Raw genomic sequence first — 15,722 nt, 5'->3', positions numbered from 1 at the left:
AGATCAACTGCAAGAACAGACCAGCAACTCTGAGAGGACCCACAGACCCTCTGCAGTAAGTGTACTGCTCCTGCAGGACCTGGGAGATATACCAAATACTGTGAGTGCCCCAACAATGGAAGTGGCAAAGGGATAGCCCCCTCTCCCGAATACGCATCCCCACTGGAGAAGCTGAAGGTCTGTTTGTGGGAGAAGTTCCTGACTTTACCTGGAGCTGAGTCAAGTTAGAGAACCAAGCTAAGCAAAATACAGGGGTAGAGGAAGTAGCAGAAAGCCACTGGGAGCTCTCTGGATACCCAAGTGGCTCATTCCTCCCTGGCGCCACAGGAATCCATCATGAGGGTGACTAGCGGAGCAGGGGGTTCAAAGATTCTCCTGAGGGCCTGAAAGCCTGAAAGGATGAGTAACTCCTCCCTTCTCAGGCCCAGACCCAAGACACAAGACCACTTGCATCAGCAGCATGTGTCAGCAAGATAGAAGCAGGAAGAGAGCCGGCCAGAAGACACGTACCCTGGCTGGAAGACATGTACCCCTGAAGATCAAGAAAGAGGCTGTCCAGGTACTACATAGCAGTCACATCAGAGTGGGACACTTACTGTTTACAGAGGACTGTAAAACCCCTGTCCCATCCTCACTTGGGACTGATGCCACTTTAGCCCTGAGCCCACCTGCACCCAGGCACTCATTAAAGCTGCATATTGCTCCACACAGCCTCATGTTGTCTGTTGGCGCACTCTGGGGGTTCAAACCGATTCAAGAACCTTACATCTGGTGGGAAAACCCGGGAGGGGCTCAGGTCTGTGTTGCTCGCAGACCTACCCATTCTCCCCAGAGAGCAGGCCACAGCAACCAGACAAAGGAAGCTCCTCAGCCTCCAGTTGCCTCTCTGTGCATGCACATTGGTCACTGATCTCGCCTACTGGTACGTTTCCCTAGGAGCCCAGTTAACAGGGGAAAATCTGCATGGCCTCTCTTGGTTTCTCTGGTCCAAAAATGCAGCATTTATCCAACAAGCTTCCAGCATGTGCCAGGCACTCACTGATCATCTGGTCTTAAGGGGATGTCACTAAGCCATTTGATCCCTTTCCAGGAACCAAAAAGGCAGCGGCGATGATAGCTCCTTTTATCGTCTCCTTCCAGCTGTCCAGGACGGTCTCCTTTTTCCCTGTTCTCCTGAGCCTACTCTTTGATTATGGAAAACTCCTGGTCCTCCATTCCAAAAAACAGCCTTCCAGGCTGCCTCATAAAAAATCTGCAAACCTTAGACCTCAGGCAAGACATCCGCCCTAAGTGCCTTATCTTTTTTATACAATAAAGCCTGGTCAGACTATGAATTAGATTAGATAACAAATCCAAATGGCCCACGAATAGATCATTCTACTTTACAATTTTAACTGACTTAAGCAGTTATTGCCAGCCACTGGAAAAACGGAGGAGAAATTCCTTGTGTCCAGTACTTTTTGTGCTCAGATCACGAACTGACCTCTGCAATTCTTGCTTACCTGTTCAAATCCTTCTCTATTCTCATCTGCCTCATCACCTTTCTCCTCCTGACCCTACCTCTTTCCCTCATTGGATCCAGCTGACTGCTGTCCACCCCTCCCAGCCCCTACCCCTCCATCTCAACCATCTTCATTAACTCCCCAAGCTTCCTCATTGTCTTCTCAGCCATCATCTTCCCAGCCGGCATCACCTCTAAAATTAACCACTTCTTTTCCTACACCGTCCTCTCCTCAGGACAACTCTAGCATTGCTTGTACTCGTTCTCCTTCCTCACTGCCCTTTCCTGAAGCCTGTAAACCCATCAAGTCACCTTACATCCCTATCTGTCCTCCACTACCTATCAACTCAACCCCCCTTTCCCCTTCAAACCCTCAGCAGGAACCCCTTCTGGCTTCTTCCTTCTCTCCTGCCCACACCAGCGTAGGCACCATCTTTGGCCCATGCACCACCCGTACTTCAGCGCTGGTGCTAGAATGCCCCCTTCAGGAAGTAGCAGGAATTGAAGGCATTGTTAGAATTCATGTTCCCTTCTTCCTCACTGATCTCTCTCAAATTAACAAAAGACTCAGTTCATTTTCAGAAGACCCTACCTCTTATATTAGGGAGTTTCAGTACCTTATACAGTCTTATGAACTAACCTGGTATGACCTCTACTTATTCTCTCTTCCACCCTCACCCCAGAAGACCGGGTCCATATTTGGACCCTAGCTCAGGTGCATGCTAATACAATTCATCACCAAGCTCCTGCCCAGCCTACTGGCACAGGGGCAGTCCCGAACCAGGGATCCCAACAGGATTGTCAAGACAGGTCCTCTGGACACTGCCATCAAAACCACATGATTGTGTGTCTCCTTGCAGGACTCAAAAAGGGTTCCCATAAAGTGGTAGACTATGGAAAAATTTTCAGAAATCACTGAAGGTGCTGACAAAAACCCAACCCTTTTTCTCTCCTGTTTAACTGAAGCCATGAGAAAATATAACAACCTAGACCCAGCCAGCCCAGAAGGAACCACTATTTTAAACCTTCGCTTCCTCAACCAATCTACCCCTGACATTTGGCGCAAGCTTCAGAAGCTTGACTACGGCTCTCAAACCCCACAATGAAACCTTCTTAATTTAGCCTTCAAAGTCTTTAATAGTTGTGATGAGGAAAGTAAAAGAAAAAAAAAAAAAAAAAAAAAAAAAAGGACAGTTTCAAATGCTTGCCTCTACCATCAGGGGCCCTGTAGGCCCACGGGGCTGCAGCTCCACACAGAGTCCTCCTAGCAATCCACCTCCACCTAGTGCGGCAATGAAGGCCACTGGTCCAGGCAATGCCCATACCCAGGTAAGCCCACCAGTCCGTGCCCCCTCTGCAGAGGACCCCACTGGAAGTCAGACTGTGTGGGGTCCCAGCAAGGACCACCCCCTTGCCTGCCCCAGCCGGCCAAAACCTCCTTCTCGGATCTCATCGTCCTTGCTGCTGAAGACAGATGGTGACCTGGAACAGACGCCCCGGCAACTACCATTGCTTCATCTGAGCCAAGGGTAACCCTGATGGTGTCAGGTAGGCCAGTATGTTTTTTGAAAATTAATATCGGGGCAACTTACTCTGTTTTACCTAAATTTTCAGGACCCAGCCAGTCCTCCCAAGTCTCTGTTGTGGGAATCAATGGACAAGTCTCCAAACTCCAAGACCCCCTCCACTTTTCTGCTCCTTGCACAGCTTTTTCTTCAGTCACTCTTTCTTAGTCTTGCCCTCATGCCCAACTATGCTCCTAGGCAGAGACATCTTTTCAAAACTCCACACTGCTCTCCAGTTCCACATTCCCCATAGTACCCAACACATCAACCCAGCCCCCTCAAGTCTTCTGACTTTTTTCTACTCCTCTGACTTCCCACTCTAAAACATTCAACTTTTCCTTATCCCCCATCTGTAGTTAACCCCACTTTTTGAGATACTTCTACACCCTCAGTCACAGAACACCACACTCCCATCCACAGCACCCTTAAGAAGCCCACTCAGTTCCTATCACAGAAGCAGTATCCCATCCCCCAAGCAGCTCTCACAGGCCTAAAGCATATCATTTCTCTCCTCCTCACCAGTCACCTATGCAGCCCAACAAACTCTCCTTTTAACACACCAGTTCTACCTATTAAAAAGCCAGATGGAACTTATCACTTAGTCCAGGACCTCAGTCTCATTAACCAAACTCTACTCCCAGTAAGCCCAGTGGTTCCTAACCCATATACTTTACTTTCCACAATTCCCTCCAATACCACTCATTTTTCTGTTCTAAACCTAAAGGATGCCTTTTCGCAATTCCTTTACACCCTGATTCCCAGAACTTCTTTGCCTTTACGTGGGAAAGCCCTGACAGCCACCTTTCATGTCAGCGCACCTGGTGTGTACTATCTCAAGGTTTTAGAGACAGCCCCCACCTTTTTGGACAAGCCCTTGCTAGTGACTTCGGTACTTTATCCCTAAAATCGTCCTCTCTCCTTTAATATGTTAATAATCTGCTCCTGTGTAGCCCCTCTCAAAGAAACTGCAACACCCATACATACTATCTCTCTTTTCATCTTCTTGGCAGAACGGAGGTATCAGGACTCCCCTAAGAAAGCACAAATATGCACCCCCCCAGTCACCTATCTAGGCCTAGCTCTTACCCCCTGAATCCAAGGTCACACAAGAGACCACATATCCCTCCTCCAGTCCCTCCCACCTCCACAAACTAATCAAGAAATTATCTCTTTTAAAATATTTTAGGCTCTGGGTTTCCTCCTTTGATCTACTTGCCAAACCGTTATACCAAGCTGCTAAAAGCCCTCTCCATGAGCCTTTAAAACCTGCACAGCCTATTATCCAACCTTTCCATCTACTCCAAAAGGCTCTTATCTCAGCCCCCATCCTCACTCTCCCAGATCTCACTAAACCTTTCTCCCTCTATACTGATGAATGGCATGGAGTTGCACTAGGTGTTCTAACCTAGTCTCAGGGACCCACCCCCCAAGGTTGTTGCCTACCTCCCTAAACAGCTTGAAGCCACAGTTATTGGATGGCCTGCCTGCCTCTGAGCATTGGTGGTAGCTGCTGTCCACTCTGTTAAAAGCCTAAAACTATCTCTTCATGCCAACCTAACAGTTTGTTCAACCCATAACATCAAAGACATGTTAGCTCACTGCAGTGTACTAAGTCTTTTCTTTGCCCCACAGCTCCTCCAACTGCATGTTCTATTCATAGAAACTTCCCACATCACCATGCTAACCAGCTCCCATCTAAACCCAGCCATGCTCTTACCTGAAGTTACAACCACCCAAAACTCTTATTCACACTCTTCTGTGTGAATACTCTTCAAACCTTTCTTATCCCTTTTCCAAACCTAACAGACAAATCCCTTCCAGATGCCTCCTTCACTTAGTTTGTAGATGGCAGCTCCTTCCTACATCAAGGACACCGACATGCTGGCTATGCTATAGTGGCACCGCCCCCCTCAACACTATTGAAGCCAATCTGCTCCTCCTAGGCACCATCTCCCAAAAAGCTGAACTCATTGCCCGCACTTGAGCTCTCACTCTAACATCCGGAAAACAGATCAATATATTCAAATTCTCGTTATACATTCCACGTAATGCACTCACGATCATCCATCTGGAAATAACGAGGTTTCCTAACTGTAAACAACACTCCTGTCATAAGTGGCTCTCTCATCAACAAGCTCCTTCAAGCTGCCAGGCTCCCCCAGAAAGTTGCCATCATTCCTCGCAGGGGCCATCAAACCCCAGACAATCCTAAATTGGATGGAAATGCCCTAGCAGATCAGGTAGACAAACAAGTAGCCTTACAACCTTGCAAAGGCCGGTTGCTATCCCTGTCCTTGTTCTCTCCTCTTTACTCCTCAGAAGAAAAAGAAGACTTCTGAGCCCAAAACCTTCAAAAGCAAGGACCTTGTTATGTCAAGGAAGGGTGCTTCGTTCTTCCTCACTCTCAAAGCCTTCCTCAGCTCCAAAGCCTCCACAATACTTTCCATGTTGGTTACCAACCTCTCTTGCAACTTCTCCACCCTATTCTCACTTGTCCTCACCATTCCAGCCACGTTCAAGAAATTATCCAGTCCTGCTCTATCTACCACTCAGTGTAACCCCAGGGCTCCCTCCAGCCTCTGCCTTTTCCTACCCACCAAGCCCAGGGCCAGATATCTGGGGAAGATTGGCAAGTAGACTTCACTCATACACCACATGATAAATGGCTCCGCTATCTTCTAGTCCTTTGTCGTACTTTCTCCGGGTAGGTAGAAGCATTCCCAACAACTTCAGAAGGTGCAAGTATCATCACATAAACTCATCATGTATACAATTTCCCGTTTCAGACTCCCAACATCCATCCAGTCCGATAACGGTCCTGCCTTCATCAGTCAAATTACCCAAGGCATTTTTATATCCTTAAGAATAAAGTAAGTTCTCCACACACCCTACAGACCTCAATCTTCAGGCAAGGTTGAAAAAATTAACTCTGTCTTTAAAGCCCAACTCACCAAGCTGGCTCTAGAAACTTGCCAGTCCTGGACAAAAAAAAAAAAAAAAATCTCCCTTTTGCCCTCCCTCATGAGACTTTGCACAACAGCAAAAGCACCCTCTTTTTATAGTGTCTTTGAAATCATGTATGATCAAACATTCGTCTTGGGGCCTCTACCCTTATCAGACTCTGAGCCACGCAGGAGTTACCTCCCCTCCTTAATTAAGTCATGGTCTTTCATTTATGAAGCAGCAAATGATGTCATGCCTCTCCCTGTTGACATCTCCTTGTCCTCTCAACCTAACTGTCTTGCAGGCACAGACATGTAACCAGACAATCCAGACGGTGCTCCTGCTACAACAACATGCTGGATACCAACCAGTTTCTCAAGAATACCCCTAAAATTAAGGTTTTCTTTTTCCAAGGTGCCCATGCCAATCCCTATGTCATGCCTGAAGTAGTTATGGAGAAAGTCACCCCTTTTTCCTTTATTCTATAACCAAATAGACAGGAATGAAAGATTCTCCTTGGGGCCTGAAAGCTTGAAGGGATGAGTAACTCCTCCTCTCAGGTGCAGTCCCAAGATGCAAGGCCACTTGTGTCAGCAGCATGCATCAGCAAGATAGCAGAAGCAGGAAGAGAGCCAACTGGAAGACACCTACCCTGGCTGGAAGACACGTACCCCTGAAGATCAAGAAAGAGGTCGTCTGGGGGGGGCGGAGCAAGATGGCCGAATAGGAGCAGCTCCAGTCTCCAACTCCCAGCGCGAGCGACACAGAAGACCGGTGATTTCTGCGTTTTCAACTGAGGTACTGGGGTCATCTCGCTAGGGAGTGCCGGACAATCGGTGCTGGTCAGCTGCTGCAGCCTGACCAGCGTGAGCTGAAGCAGGGCGAGGCATCGCCTCACCTGTAAGCGCAAGGGGGAAAGGAATCCCTTTTTCCTAGCCAGGGGAACTGAGACACACAACACCTGGAAAATCGGGTAACTCCCACCCCAATACTGCTTTAAGGAAACAGGCACACCAGGAGAATATATCCCACACCTGGCCGGGAGGGTCCCACGCCCACAGAGCCTCCCTCACTGCTAACACAGCCGTCTGCAGCGATCTATCCGCAAGGCAGCAGCGAGGCTGGGGGAGGGGCGCCCGCCATTGCTGAGGCTTAAGTAGGTAAACAAAGCCGCTGGGAAGCTCGAACTGGGTGGAGCTCACAGCAGCTCAAGGAAGCCTGCCTGTCTCTGTAGACTCTACCTCTGCGGACAGCGCACAGCTGCAGTCCATTAGGGGAAAGAGCGGGGGCGGTGCAGACGCGAACGACTCTGTCTGACAGCTTTGGGGAGAGCCGTGGATCTCCTAACGCGGAGGTTGAGATCCGAGAACGGACAGACTGCCTGCTCAGGTGGGTCCCTGACCCCTGAGTAGCCTAGCTGGGAGACATCCCCCACTAGGGGCAGTCTGACACCCCACACCTCACAGGGTGGCGTCACCCCTGAGAGGAAACTCCCAAAGAAAGAATCAGACAGGTACACTCGCTGTTCAGCAATATTCTATCTTCGGCAACCTCTGCTGCTGATACCCAGGCAAACAGGGTCTGGAGTGGACCTCAAGCAAACTCCAACAGACCAACAGACACTCCTTCTGACTGTCAGACGGAAAACTATCGAACAGGAAGGACACCTATACCAAAACCCCATCCGTACGTCACCATCATCAAAGTCCAGAGACAGATAAAACCACAAAGATGGGGAAGAAGCAGGGCAGAAAAGCTGGAAATTCAAAAAATAAGAGCGCATCTCACCCTGCAAAGGAGCGCAGCCCATCGCCAGCAACGGATCAAAGTGGTCAGAGAATGACTTTGACGAGATGAGAGAAGAAGGCTTCAGTCCATCAAACCTCTCAGAGCTAAAGGAGGAATTACGTACCCAGCGCAAAGAAACTAAAAATCTTGAAAAAAAAGTGGAAGAATTGACAGCTAGATTAATTAATGCAGAGAAGATCATAAACGAAATGACAGAGATGAAAACCATGACACGAGAAATACGTGACAAATGCACAAGCTTCAGTAACCGACTGGATCAACTGGAAGAAAGAGTATCAGCGATTGAGGATCAAATGAATGAAATGAAGCAAGAAGAGAAACCAAAAGAAAAAAGAAGAAAAAGAAATGAACAAAGGCTGCAAGAAGTATGGGATTATGTAAAAAGACCAAATCTACGTCTGATTGGAGTGCCTGAAAGTGAGGGGGAAAATGGAACCAAGTTGGAAAACACTCTTCAGGATATCATCCAGGAGAACTTCCCCAACCTAGTAGGGCAGGCCAACATTCAAATTCAGGAAATACAGAGAACGCCACAAAGATACTCCTCCAGAAGAGCAACTCCAAGACACATAATTGCCAGATTCACCAAAGTGGAAATGAAGAAAAAATCTTAAGGGCAGCCAGAGAGAAAGGTCGGGTTACCCACAAAGGGAAGCCCATCAGAATAACAGCAGACCTCTCGGCAGAAACTCTACAAGCCAGAAGAGAGTGGGGGCCAATATTCAACGTTCTTAAAGAAAAGAATTTTCAACCCAGAATTTCATATCCAGCCAAACTAAGCTTCATCAGTGAAGGAGAAATAAAATCCTTTACAGATAAGCAAATGCTTAGAGATTTTGTCACCACCAGGCCTGCTTTACAAGAGACCCTGAAGGAAGCCCTAAACATGGAAAGGAACAAGCGGTACCAGCCATTGCAAAAACATGCCAAAATGTAAAGACCATCGAGGCTAGGAAGAAACTGCATCAACTAACGAGCAAAATAACCAGTTAATATCATAATGACAGGATCAAGTTCACACATAACAATATTAACCTTAAATGTCAATGGACTAAATGCTCCAATTAAAAGACACAGACTGGCAAACTGGATAAAGAGTCAAACCATCAGTCTGCTGTATTCAGGAGACCCATCTCACATGCAGAGACATACATAGGCTCAAAATAAAGGGATGGAGGAAGATCTACCAAGCAAATGGGAACAAAAAAAAGCAGGGGTTGCAATCCTAGTCTCTGATAAAACAGACTTTAAACCATCAAAGATCAAAAGAGACAAAGAAGGCCATTACATCATGGTAAAGGGATCAATTCAACAGGAAGAGCTAACTCTCCTAAATATATATGCACCCAATACAGGAGCACCCAGATTCATAAAGCAAGTCCTTAGAGACCTACAAAGAGACTTAGACTCCCATACAATAATAATGGGAGACTTCAACACTCCACTGTCAACATTAGACAGATCAACGAGACAGAAAGTTAACAAGGATATCCAGGAATTGAACTCATCTCTGCACCAAGCGGACCTAATAGACATCTATAGAACTCTCCACCCCAAATCAACAGAATATACATTCTTCTCAGCACCACATCGCACTTATTCCAAAATGACCACATAATTGGAAGTAAAGCACTCCTCAGCAAATGTACAAGAACAGAAATTATAACAAACTGTCTCTCAGACCACAGTGCAATCAAACTAGAACTCAGGACTAAGAAACTCAATCAAAACCGCTCAACTACATGGAAACTGAACAACCTGCTCCTGAAGATACTGGGTACATAACGAAATGAAAGCAGAAATAAAGATGTTCTTTGAAACCAATGAGAACAAAGATACAACATACCAGAATCTCTGGGACACATTTAAAGCAGTGTGTAGAGGGAAATTTATAGCACTAAATGCCCACAAGAGAAAGCAGGAGAGATCTAAAATTGACACTCTAACATCACAATTAAAAGAACTAGAGAGGCAAGAGCAAACACATTCAAAAGCTAGCAGAAGGCAAGAAATAACTAAGATCAGAGCAGAACTGAAGGAGATAGAGACACAAAAAACCCTCCAAAAATCAATGAATCCAGGAGTTGGTTTTTTGAAAAGATCAACAAAATTGACAGACCGCTAGCTAGACTAATAAAGAAGAAAAGAGAGAGGAATCAAATAGACGCAATAAAAAATGATAAAGGGGATATCACCACCGACCCCACAGAAATACAAACAACCATCAGAGAATACTATAATGCCTCTACGCAAATCAACTAGAAAATCTAGAAGAATGGATAATTTCCTGGACACTTACACTCTCCCAAGACTAAACCAGGAAGAAGTTGAATCCCTGAATAGACCAATAGCAGGCTCTGAAATTGAGGCAACAATAATAGCCTACCACCAAAAAAAGTCCAGGACCAGATGGATTCACAGCTGAATTCTACCAGAGGTACAAGGAGGAGCTGGTACCATTCCTTCTGAAACTATTTCAATCAATAGAAAAAGAGGGAATCCTCCCTAACTCTTTTTATGAGGCCAACATCATCCTGATACCAAAGCCTGGCAGAGACACAACAAAAAAGAGAATTTTAGACCAATATCCCTGATGAACATCGATGCAAAAATCCTCAATAAAATACTGGCAAACCGGATTCAGCAGCACATCAAAAAGCTTATCCACCATGATCAAGTGGGCTTCATCCCTGGGATGCAAGGCTGGTTCAACATTCGCAAATCAATAAACGTAATCCAGCATATAAACAGAACCAAAGACAAGAACCACATGATTATCTCAATAGATGCAGAAAAGGCTTTTGACAAAATTCAACAGCCCTTATGCTAAAAACGCTCAATAAATTTGGTATTGATGGAATGTACCTCAAAATAATAAGAGCTATTTATGACAAACCCACAGCTATATCATACTGAATGGGCAAAAACTGGAAAAATTCCCTTTGAAAACTGGCACAAGACAGGGATGCCCTCTCTCACCACTCCTATTCAACATAGTGTTGGAAGTTCTGGCTAGGGCAATCAGGCAAGAGAAAGAAATCAAGGGTATCCAGTTAGGAAAAGAAGAAGTCAAATTGTCCCTGTTTGCAGATGACATGATTGTATATTTAGAAAACCCATTGTCTCAGCCCAAAATCTGCTTAAGCTGATAAGCAACTTCAGCAAAGTCTCAGGATACAAAATTAATGTGCAAAAATCACAAGCATTCTTATACACCAGTAACAGACAAGCAGAGAGCCAAATCAGGAATCAACTTCCATTCACAATTGCTTCAAAGAGAATCAAATACCTAGGAATCCAGCTTACAAGGGATGTCAGGACCTCTTCAAGGAGAACTACAAACCGCTGCTCAGTGAAATCAAAGAGGACACAAACAAATGGAAGAACATACCATGCTCATGGATAGGAAGAATCAATATCGTGAAAATGGCCATACTGCCCAAGGTGATTTATAGATTCAATGCCATCCCCATCAAGCTACCAATGACTTTCTTCACAGAATTGGAAAAAACGGCTTTAAAGTTCATATGGAACCAAAAAAGAGCCCGCATTGCCAAGACAATCCTAAGTCAAAAGGACAAAGCTGGAGGCGTCACGCTACCTGACTTCAAACTATACTACAAGGCTACAGTAACCAAAACAGCATGGTACTGGTACCACAACAGAGATATAGACCAATGGAACAGAACAGAGTCCTCAGAAATAATACCACACATCTACAGCCATCTGATCTTTGACAAACCTGAGAGAAACAAGAAATGGGGAAAGGATTCCCTATTTAATAAATGGTGCTGGGAAAATTGGCTAGCCATAAGTAGAAAGCTGAAACTGGATCCTTTCCTTACCCCTTATACGAAATTAATTCAAGATGGATTAGAGACTTAAATGTTAGACCTAATACCATAAAAACCCTAGAAGAAAATCTAGGTAGTACCATTCAGGACATAGGCATGGGCAAGGACTTCATGTCTAAAACACCAAAAGCAACGGCAGCAAAAGCAAAAATTGACACATGGGATCTAATTAAACTAAAGAGCTTTTGCACAGCTAAAGAAACTACCATCAGAGTGAACAGGCAACCTACAGAATGGGAAAAATTTTTGCAACCTACTCATCTGACAAAGGGCTAATATCCAGAATCTACAAAGAACTCAAACAAATATACAAGAAAAAACAAACAACCCCATCAAAAAGTGGGGAAAGGATATGAACAGACATTTCTCAAAAGAAGACATCCATACAGCCAACAGACACATGAAAAAATGCTCATCATCACTGGCCATCAGAGAAATGCAAATCAAAACCACAATGAGATACCATCTCACACCAGTTAGAATGGCAATCATTAAGAAGTCAGGAAACAACAGGTGTTGGAGAGGATGTGGAGAAATAGGAACACTTTTACACTGTTGGTGGGATTGTAAACTAGTTCAACCATTATGGAAAACAGTATGGCGATTCCTCAAGGATCTAGAACTAGATGTACCATATGACCCAGCCATCCCACTACTGGGTATATACCCAAAGGATTTAAATTACTCTACTACAAAGACACATGCACACGTATGTTTATTGCAGCACTATTCACAATAGCAAAGACTTGGAATCAACCCAAATGTCCATCTGTGACAGACTGGATTAAGAAAATGTGGCACATATACACCATGGAATACTATGCAGCCATCAAAAAGGATGAGTTTGCGTCCTTTGTAGGGACATGGATGCAGCTGGAAACCATCATTCTTAGCAAACTATCACAAGAAGAGAAAACCAAACACCGCATGTTCTCACTCATAGGTGGGAACTGAACAATGAGATCACTTGGACTCGGGAAGGGGAACATCACACACTGGGGCCTATCATGGGGAGGGGGGAGGAGGGAGGGATTGCATTGGGGAGTATACATGATATAAACGTCATGCACATGTACCCTAGAACTTAAAGTATAATAAAAAAAAAAAAAAAAAAAAAAAAAAAAAAAAAAAAAGAAAGAGGTCGTCTGGATACTAGATAGCAGTCACATCAGACTGGGAACTTACTGTTTACAGAGGACTATAAAACCCCTGTCCCATCCTCACTTGGGACTGATGCCATTTTAGGCCTTAATCTGCCTGCCCCCAGGTGCTCATTAAAACAGCATGCTGCTCCACACTGTCTCGTGTTTTCTGTTGGTGCCCTCTCGGAGTTTGAACTGTTACAAGAACATTACGGGGTAAAAGTCCACAGTGAAAGGGACTTGTCTGCTGAACTTTGTAACAATTTGAACATGTGAGAAGCCTCCTGGCCAGAACTTGGAGGAGGGCATGAATCCAGCTTGCAGACTTCACAGGCGGGGGAAGAACTAAAGCCCTTTTCTTTGCAGCTGGGAGGTAGAAAACCTCAGGCAAATATTCAAGGCCAATTTGCCTTCCTCCTGGAAACAGACTCCGTACTGTTGCAGGGGCCACGGTGGAAGTGAGAGTGGCCTTTCAGTGTGCATGAGAGCTGGGTGAGGCCTGTGACTGCTGGCTTTCCCCCACTTCCCTGACAACCTCATAACTCAGTAGAGGCAGCCATAATCCACCTAGGTACACAACTCCAGTGACCTGAGAATCTCACCCCCATCTCCCACAGCAGGCAAAGCAAGGCCTGCCCAAGGAGGGCCTGAGCTCAAACATGCCTAGACCCGCCCCCACCTGAAGGTCCTTCCCTAACCCCCTCCCACCCCCCCATAGTAGAAGACAGAGGACCTATAATCTTGGGAGTTCTAGGGCCCCGCTCACCACCAGTCCCTCTCCACACTACTACAGCTGATGCTTTCTGGAAAGCACCACCTCCTGGCAGGAGGCCAACCAGCACAAAATAGAGCATTAAGCCACCAAAGCTAAGGACCCCCACAGAGTCCTTTATACCCTCCACCTGAACAGACACTGGTATCCACAGCTGAGAGATCCATAGATATTTCATATCACAGGACTCCGCAGACAACCCCTAGTACCAGCCTGGAGCTGGGTAGACTTGCTGGATGGCTAGACCCAGAAGAGAGATAACAATCACTGTAGTTTGGCTCACAGGAAGTCACATCCACAAAAAAAGGGGAGAGTACTACAACAAGGGAACACCCCGTGGGACAAAAAATGTCCGAACAGCAGTCTTCAGCCCCAGACCTTCCCTCAGACAGAGCCTACACAAATGAGAAGGAACCAGAACACCAACTCTGGGAATATGACAAAAGAAAGCTTGTTAACACTCCCCTGAAAATCATGCTAGTTCACCAGTAATTTATCTAAATCAAGAAGTCCCTGATTTACCTGAAAAAGAATTCAGGGGGTTAGTTATTAATCTAATCAGGGAGGGACCAGAGAAAGGCAAAGCCCAATGTAAGGAAATCCAAAACATAATACAATAAGTGAAGAGAGAAATAGTCAATGAAATAACTGAAAGACAAAAAAATAAAAAATTCAGGAAACTTTGAATACACTTTTAGAAATGCAAAATGCTCGGGAAAATCTCAGCAATAGAATTGAACAAAGAGAAGAAAGAAATTCAGAATTCAAAGACAAGGTCTTCAAATTAACTTGATCCAATAAAGAAAAAAATAAATAAAATAAAATATGAACAAAGACTCCAAGAAGTCTGGGACTACATTAAATGACCAAATCTAAGAAGAATCGGTATTCCTGAGGAAGAAGACAATTCAAAAACCTTGGAAATATATTTGGGGGAATAATTGAGGAAAAATTCCCCAGTCTTCCTAGAGACCCATACAAGAAGCACAAAGAACACCTGGGAAATTCATCGTGAAAAGATCCACACCTAGGCACATTGTCATCAGGCTATTCAAAGTTAAGGTGAAGGAAAGACCGGGCGTGGTGGCTCACGCCTGTAATCCTAGCACTTTGGGAGGCTGAGATGGGTGGATCACGAGTTCAGGAGATCGAGGCCACCCTGGCGAACACGGTGAAACCCCGTCTCTACTAAAAATACAAAAATTAGCCGGGCACGGTGGTGGACGCCTGTAGTCCTGGCTACTTGGGAGGCTGAGGCAGGAGAATGGCGTGAACCCAGGAGGCGGAGCTTGCAGTGAATGGAGATTGTGCCATTGCACTCCAGCCTAGGCAACAGAGCAAGACTCCCTCTCAAAAAAAAAAAAAAAAAAAAAGATGAAGGAAAGAAGCCAGGCACAGTGGCTCATGCATGTAATCCCAACACTTTGGGAGGCTGAGGTGGGCAGACCACCTGAAGTCGGGAGTTCAAGACCAGCCTGACCAACATAGTGAAACCCCGTCTCTACTAAAAATACAAAAATTAGCCAGGCATGGTGGTACGCACCTGTAAGCCCAGCTACTCAGGAGGCTGAGGTGGGAGAATAGCTTGAACCCAAGAAGTAGAGGTTGTGGTGAGCCGAGATTATGCTGTTGCACTGTAACCTGGGCAAAAAGAGTGAAACTCTATCTCAAAAAAAAAAAAAAAAAAGAAGGAAAGAATCTTAAGAGCTGTGAGAGAGAAGCAGCAGGTAACCTATAAAGGAAATCTATTTGATTAACAGCAGATTTCTCAGCAGAAACCCTATAAATTAGAAAGGATTAGGGCCCTATCTTCAGCCTCTTCAAACAAAACAATTATCAGCCAACAATTTTGTATCCAGTGAAACTAAACATCACATCATACATGAAGGAAAGATAGCCATTTTCAGACAAAGAAATGCTGAGAGAATTCGCTAGTACCAAGCCACCACTACAAGAACTGTTAAAGGAAATCTAAATCTTGAAACAAATTCTGCAAACACATCAAAACAACATATCTTTGAAGTATAAATCACACAGGACCCAAAAGATCATTCAAGGCTGCTATGAACACCTTTATGCACATAAACTAGAAAATGTAGAAGCGATGGATAAATTCCTGGAAAAATACAACCTTCC

This window comes from Trachypithecus francoisi, unplaced genomic scaffold, assembly GCF_009764315.1.
Source record: "Trachypithecus francoisi isolate TF-2019V2 unplaced genomic scaffold, Tfra_2.0 Lachesis_group1, whole genome shotgun sequence".
NCBI classification, from domain to species: domain Eukaryota; kingdom Metazoa; phylum Chordata; class Mammalia; order Primates; family Cercopithecidae; genus Trachypithecus; species Trachypithecus francoisi.
This window is presented reverse-complemented; position numbering follows the sequence as displayed.